We start from the raw sequence: 8,681 nt of genomic DNA, 5'->3' as shown, positions 1-8,681 counted from the left end.
TTCTATTATAATAATTTATATTTAAATTATGTAATGTTTATGTAATATTTATGTTAATGTATGTGTATTTTTTTCAATAAAAAAATTAAATTGTATGAAAAGTTATAGTTTATAGTTTATATAGTCTTAAAAATTCATAATGATTTTAAAAAAATTTGTCTTCGCTCGCTAAAGAATTCTTTTAAAACCATTAATTAATTTTTAAATATTTCTTAATATTTTACATTACATAACTTTTACATGAACTTTAAACTTTTAGATGAAATAAAAATTTATTAAAAACAATATTAAATAATTTTATAGTTACAATAATATTAATATGAATTTTTTTATGCAAGTTTATAGAAAATATTTTTTTCTTTTTATGTAAAATAAATATGAGTATGTATGTGTTTATATTCGTTGATTTGTATTACTAATTTTTACAAATACATTGCAATGTCATGCTTAAGTAAGCAAACATTAATTATTTTAAGAGTACTTAAATTATTTACTTAGAACTCTTCTTCTTCTTTGGTATTTTTGCCCAGATGCGGAAGAAGTATTCATCACGTTGCAGCAATTTGCCACGAGCGTATGAATGTATATCCGCATCCATGTGGTGATCACGCAACCATGATGAAGTATTACATGTACTTATTTCAGTACGAGGTTCATCTGGTAGACTTGCATGACCTGCAAAGAAATTTTATATGTATAAAATTTAATTCTCAATCTTAATTAATTGGTATTTTAAATAATGTAACATATATATATAAAATTTTTTATGTACGTTACACCTAATGCATATCAAGCTATTAACTTAAAACTCAAAACTATTGAACTATTTGAATTTTACCATAAAATTGTCACAGAATTAAGATTTAGTAGAATTTTGTAATAAACATATAATTTATTTACAAATCTGCTTACACTTTAGGTTATGTTAGATTATACTAGCAGTATTAAGTTTGAAGTTGAGCGTTTTGGATCAGTCTGTTTACATACAAAACTCAAAACTTTTAAGACTATCTGAAACCTAAGATGCTTTCTGAAAAGAGGTCTTAAATCTTACTAATATGCTTTTCACACTACAAACCTTAAACTTCTTACAGAAGGGGTCTTATACCCAATTCAGATTACAAACTGAAGGTTTCTTACAGAGGTTAAAATGTGCATTTGCACTACATATTTACTCTCATAATAGCTGCAATTCGAAATCTCAATTAAAGCAAATTCTGTATTAAAACTCTATAATGTATATATAACTGTCTTTATATATATATATAATCTATATTATGTTTATACTATATATGTTATAGTAAGTGAGCACAAAAAAGAAAAAATAAAATTTATGAGAAAAAAACGTAAGAAGCTTTGTTCTGTCTTCTTTCGCTAGGTTTGCTGGCTTGATCATATCGATGGATGAAGACTCTCCAGTGAAAATGAAGTTTGAAACGGTAGTTGGATGAAAAGGATCTAGAGGTAGACTGTGTTTTTGGTGGAGTGATCAAGTTAAGGGAAGACTAACCAAACTTAATGTATGAGACTGGAAAAGAGAAGTAAACATGTATAGGCGCTTGGAGAGACATACCCGTTAATGGGTTGTTATAGCTATTTAAATAAAATAAAATAAAATGCGTAACCAATTAAAGCTTTTGCTAAGTGTGTGTTTTTGTTAAACTTCTCTCAAACTTCTAGTTCAAAAATATAAGAAAAGACTATCTTGTTTTAATTTTTCGTTTGTGCTCACTTGTGTTATACCCGAAGTATTGTAGGAATTCTTGTAATATTGCACAAATTGCTTCATCCTGTCTCCTACATTGGTTAGATTTTGGTTAGACTTAGGTTTTTACATACACAATCTCATTTTATCTCCAATACATAGAAATTTTTGTTCGTAGACAAAATTTTAGAATAATAGATATTTGCGTTCGAACAAAATAATCTTTCGCAAGTCAAGCCCAGTTAGTGGCTTCTCGCTATTTGCAAGTTTTACTGGAATTTTAGGTTGCAGCTGCTCTGTGACGTTTATTTTTAATTCTTTCTTAATATCTGTTCGGTAAATACAATATATGAATTTTGAAAAGAAATCGCGATATTACTATCAAAAACTGCAAGTGCATGAATATTAACTCACAAGATATAAAATTAACTACTATAAGACACTTTTGTATTGTTTTATTATTAGTCTGATATTATATATTATTTATTTTAATATTTTCTTTTTTTTTTGTAAGAACAAATAAAAAAAATCACCCTGTTAATAGAACATGTAACTTACTAAACATTTATCTTAACAAATCTCTTAATATGAGAAAGTAGATTGAGAAATGATTTTTTATAACATAGCCGAATTTTTATAATTAATAACATTATCATAATCATTATATTTAATAAATAAATCAAAAGCTTAAAAAAATAATGCATTCTATAACAACACTATTTTTAATATTATTTTTATACTTACCAGCTGTCATGACCTTATATGGTTCTTCTGATTCTAAGGGTTCACTTAAGCCTATTTCATTCTTTGCAAATATTCGAATCATATATTCATGATTCTCTTGTAAGTCTCTTATTTGGAATCTTTGCACACCGGCAGGCACTCGTCCAACTTCTATCCACATAGTCTTCTTCATATCACGTATCGCAATGTGGTAACCCAACAATGGCGCACCTCCATCTGATTCGGGTATACCCCATTCGAATATGTGTGCGTTGGCAGCAATTACTCTAGCTTCTAGTGGAGCAGTAGGAGCCGATGGTACCGCTAAAAAATAAAGTTAGATCATATAACTTTTGAAATATCTAAAATAATAGATTTTACTTACTTGCATGAGTTTTCAGTGAAATGTTTTCGGTTACAGCTGGCGCACCCAATCCAACTGAATTTTCTGCAGATACTCTAAACCAATATTCGCATTTTTCTTTCAAATTATCGACAGTATATTGCATACAATGTGCGTCCAGTGTTATAACTTTAGTCCACTTTGTAGATGTCGAAGAGCGTTTTTCTACACAGTAACCTAAATATAATCGTTTTAGGTTAGATTCTATTTTCCTATATAATTTTCAATTTTGTTGAAATCTTTACCAGTAATTTCAGATCCACCATTGTTGGCTGGAATTTCCCAATCGAGTGTTACACTTCTATTTGTTATATCAGGTGTTCTCAGATTTTGAGGAGGTGATGGTGGAGCTAAGTTAATTTTTATAATATAGAAATATTATAGTTTGTTACTCTTTTTCTTAAATGTTGCATTAATTAGTTAATTTGATTTATTTTAGTTTTTACTTGTTATACACATATATATCAAGAAAACTATATCTGATCATTTTTTTAAATGTACGTACCAATATTTTCGTTAAAGCGTACTAGTTTTTATGCGTTTTATTTTGGGCAGAAAGCATGAAAGTAAGCATTTTAAATAGAAATTATATAATAATTAATAAAAGCAAAATAATGATTTTATTGCAAATTGTTTGCCTAAAGTTAATATAGTTATAACCTATATGGAACTTGATGATTGTTTATATATTGTAAACTTACTTATCCTTCGGCCAACAACAATCTTGTCTTCGGTTTCGAAAGCATCACTTGTACCTACTTCATTACGAGCATAGATTCTAAACTGATAAGCTCTATCTTTTATTACTTCATCAACTTGTATGTTTGTTATATTGCCAGTCGTTCTACCCAAAGCTCTATATTTCGTTTCATGGAACTCTTTAATTTCAACAATGTATTCAATTATCTTAGAGCCGCCATCACTTTCTGATGGTTCCCATGACAAAGTGAAAGAGGTGTCAGTCATACCAGAAACATCTATAGGTCCTCTAGGCGGTGATGGCTTAACTGTTTGAAAATGCATATAACGTAATTAGATTATTTGTTATATAATACAGTCTTATGAATTGATTACATAGAATAAAAGTAATTAATTAATAAATCAAGATATATACCAAAAAATAAATCTGGTAATATATATTTAAAAATACATTATATTTGTGCATAGTTCTTACCGAATTTTTTAGTGATAGTAACAGTTTCACTTTCTGTAGGTTCAGATTCTCCAATTGGATTAATTGCAGTAACTCTAAACATATATTGCGAGTTCATAGAGAGTCTTTGTATGGCATAAGAGTGTATGTCTTTATCGAAATCAGCAACTTTCATCCAAATCTTGTTATTTAGGTCACATTTTTCAAGAGAATATTTATTAACATCTAGTCCACCATCATCTATTGGTGGCGTCCATTCAAGGGTAATTGAATCTTTTTTCATATCCTTAATCTCCAATGACTGTGGACGACTAGGCTTGTCAATAATTTTTATAGTACATTCAACATCTGATGTGCCATGTGAATTGGTAGCAACTATTTTGTATCTGCCAGATTCTTCTCTACTACATTTTTTAATTGATAACGTTGTGGTTGTTTCTGTCGTTGTAATCGATATACGTTCAGTGCTTTTTTGTTCCACAGATTCTTTGTACCATATAACGTTTGGCTTGGGATATCCATGTACTGTTGCAGGAATGATTAAGTCGGTACCTGTTTTGAGTTTTTGTACTACATATTTATCATCTATTTCAATGCTAGGTTTTTCCCGTATTGTTAAATTACAAGATGTTTCTACGGTTCCTACTTCATTTTCCGCAACGCACGTATATGTTGCTTCAGTCTCAATTGTAGTCTTTTCAATGACATATTTGCAAACACGGTTCTCATAAGTAATAGTTTTACTTTTGATAGTTTTACCATTCTTTTTCCAAGTAACTGTAGGTTCTGGAACTCCACCAAATACACAAGACAATGTTACACTCTTATTTGGTTCGGCAATGATGTCTCGTAAGGGCTCTTGTACAGTAGGTTTTTCTTTTTTCACCTCTGCAACTAAACGAATTGGTGGAGACAATGGTGATGGTGGAGATGGTCCAACATCATTTAGAGCAATTGCACGGAAAACGTATTCCTTGTCAACTATTAATTTATTTATAGTATAAGTTGTGTCCTTAATTTTGCGTATTTCAGTCCATCTATAAATACGAAAAATAAGTGTTAGGTATTAATAAAAATAAAAGTTTTATACTTACTTTTCTTCTTTTATATCCTGATATTCTAATATGTATTCCAATATTTCAGAATTACCGTCATCTTCAGGCGCTTTCCAATATAAAGTTATGGAATCATGTAAGACTTCTAGCGGTTGTGGAGCTCCAGGCGCTTTTGGTTTGCCTAGGTATGTTAAATTTGGATTAAAATTAAAAATATAATTAAGTAAAATTCATTGCATAATTAAATTAAATACATACGCATTATCACTAGATGTAAGCTGGCCTCTGCGTCTCCGACAGGATTTGTTAGTTTAATTTTATATTCCTTCTCATCCTCTTCGACTACTTTCTTTATAGTTAACGATGCTGATTGTTCATCAATTGTTGGTATTGTTCTTTTTGTTTTTACTATAATATTTTTATTGGTAGTCCATTCTGCTTCAGGTTTAGGGGACCCAGTATATTTTATAGTCATAGTTATATCTTCATTTTCTTTAACCTTAAATGTCTGTTCTTTGTCAGATGTTATAAGTGGAGGTGTTTTAAGTTCTTCTACACATAGTTTTGTGGTAGTTGTTGCATTAGCTGCTGTACAACTTACATCACCAACATCATCTTCTTGTGCATCGTGTATAATCAAACGTCTTATTGTTCCCTCCACAAAAACTTCGTATTTTTTATTTGGTTTAATTGGTTTATTTTTAGTATACCATGTTACCTCCACATCTGGTCGTGAAAGTTCAATACTGAACTCAACATCATTTGATTTTGTTGTTATGGTTACATCAGGTAAACGTACAACAAAATCAACTAAAGGTTCTTCAACTTTAAGTTGAGCCTCTGAGGTTTGATCACCAACGTGAATTGAATATTTTCCAATATCAGTTGAACGCGCTTCTAATATACGTAGAGTTTGTTCTTTTCCATCAATTGTGAGCTGAGTTCGTTTGTTAAACTGAATTTCTTCATTATTTTTGTACCATTTTACTAAAGCATCACCTTTACTGAGTTTTACTTTGAAAATTGCATTTTCACCTTTAGTGACACTAATGTCCTCTAAAGGTGTAATGATTTCTGGTGGTAGTTCAATAACCACTAATTCCGCTGAGCACTCTTGTTCATCCAACTTACATGTGTATTCTCCTTCGTCATGTATTGATGATTCACGTATAATCAATTTCCTTACTTTGCCATCTTTAGTAAGTTCAATGTTTTTATTTTCAGGTGTAATTTTCTCGCCGTCTTTGTACCAAGTTACTTCTGCTGCATCTGTAGAAACTTCAACATCTAGAATAGCGGTTTCTTTTTCTGTTACTTCATAATCTTCGAGAATTTTGATAAATTCTGGTTTTCGTGGTAAGACTTCTACTGTGGAAGTAGTTTCTTGATCTTTTACTTTGCATACATAGCTTCCACTGTCACGTAAATTTGTATTTCTTATAACCAATTTGTGTATTTTACCATCTTCAACTACTACTCGATGATCCATGCCACTTAGTTCTTTTCCATTAAAGAACCATTTTGTGGACACTACATGAGAAGTTTCGCACTCTAATGTCAAAGACTGTATTTCTTCAATGGAAATGTTTTTCTTAAGCTTTTTGGTGAACTTAACTTCATCCACTTCAACTATAACACGTGCTCCATGTGACGTTTTACCAACAGGATTACTTGCAATACATTTGTAATCGCCAGAATCAGTTTCTGGATTAGCTCCAGTGATGATAAGCTCAATATTTTCACCGTCATAAATTTGTTTTACACGTTCGCTTGGATAAAGTGGATTATTATTAAATAACCATTCAATTTCTGGAACTGGATTGCCCGACACCTTCGCCGGTAAACAAATCGTGCCTTTCTGTGGTACTGATTGTTCTTCAAACCGGTCCGTAAATAGTGGCGGTTCAGCATTTCCACTTGTTGGTTCTAAAACAAATTAATATTATTATTATAACGAATATGATATAATATTATATATATTTAATATATTATTATAATTACAATATTATATTTTTTATTTACGTATGAACAAATTGTGTACAATATTTGCACGAAAAATATACATTTAACATATTACGTACCTTCAATTGTCAGATATGCACTTGTTTCTACAGATCCTAATGGATTAACTGCTTTTACTGTATATTCACCTTTTTCCTCTTGTTTTGGAGAAATTAAAGTAAGTGTGTGAATATCTTTATCAGTCTTTATATTTGCTTTGATGGGCTTTGAGTCTTTGTACCATGTTATTTTTGGAGTCGGATTTCCTACAATTTGTGTTGACAACACGACACTTTCTCCTTCTCGTACAATTGTGTTTTTCAATGGTTCCAAAATTTGTGGAGGCTCTTTATCTTTAGTGCGAACTTTCAAAACAATTGGTAATCTTGACTCTCCTTCACGATTTGTGGCTACAACTTCATATGTACCTTCTTGCGACTTTTTAACCTTTGTTATATGTACAACGCTACAGTACATATGCATGTCGGACTCTGTAACTATTCTCACATTTTTAGTTACTTTCATATCAATTTCTTCATTATTGCAATACCAAACAATATCGGGTTCTGGTACCGCTACTAAACGACATTCCAAAATCACATTAGTTCCTTCATCAACATATTGCGCTTTTGGTTTTTTCGAAAATGTAGGTGGTATTCCCTCAAGAATATCTGCAAGTGACGATTCACGTGACATACTTCTGCGAGACATACCAGTAGCGTCAGAGCCATGATCAGATAAAGGAGTTTCAACTATTAACTCAGTTGTCGTAGAAGTGAAACCAGCTGCATTTTTAGCAACACATGTAAATTTGCCTGCGTCTTCTGGAAAGACTTCACGAATTATCAAAGTAGCGACATTGTCCTCATCATAAAACATTTGAAAATCTTGCGATGGTTTGATAATAGCTGTTTCTCGGAACCATGCGATTTGTGGGCGTGGCATTCCCTCTACCTTACATTCAAATTGTACAGTATAACCATCAGGTGTATGTATTGGTTGTAGTTTTTCAATAAATCTAGGAGCCATTGGTTTCTCATCAGTTCCAGGGCCTTTATGAATGTAATTCAAACGTAATAACAGATGTTATTTACGAAACGAAAATGATACGAAATATGAAATTTTTTGTTAACATTAGACACATTTACAGAAATTTGTTAAAACAAACAAAGTTCTTATAGTATATGAATACTTTAATACTTGTTTGATAAAATATATTTAATATTGTATTTTATATTATAAAAGTAATAGCAACTTACGTTCGAATACCGGCAGTTTATCAATTTTTTCATGTAACTTCTTTTGAACATATTGTGTATATTCTGCAGGTTCCATTAAATATTGCGCTGGTACCCAACCTTCTTCTTCGGTTATATTCTTCTTTACATACCACCATTCGGAACTGTGGCGGCCAATAACGTAGACCTTTTCACCTTCGACTAAGTTAATGGCTTCATCATTGTCAGCAACATAATTGCAAATTGAATACATAGCATTTTCATCTTCCGTTTCTATTAAAAATATTCACATTCATAATTTTAACTATTAATTTGTAATTGATTCAATTTACCTTCAATGTCCATTGCTCTGGTTATATTTAGAGAAGCTCCTTCTGTACAAATAGAAATATTCTTATTACTA

At 30.8% G+C, this 8,681-nt stretch overlaps 1 pseudogene; it reads right to left on the bottom strand.

The window, feature by feature from the left end:
• Positions 1-308: 308 nt before the first annotated feature.
• The window catches only part of LOC119669293, a 29,776-nt pseudogene continuing 21,403 nt past the window's right edge, over positions 309-8,681 (bottom strand).

Source organism: Teleopsis dalmanni, chromosome 1 (assembly GCF_002237135.1).
Source record: "Teleopsis dalmanni isolate 2A chromosome 1, ASM223713v2, whole genome shotgun sequence".
Taxonomy (NCBI): Eukaryota; Metazoa; Arthropoda; class Insecta; order Diptera; family Diopsidae; genus Teleopsis; species Teleopsis dalmanni.
This window is presented reverse-complemented; position numbering and strand designations above follow the sequence as displayed.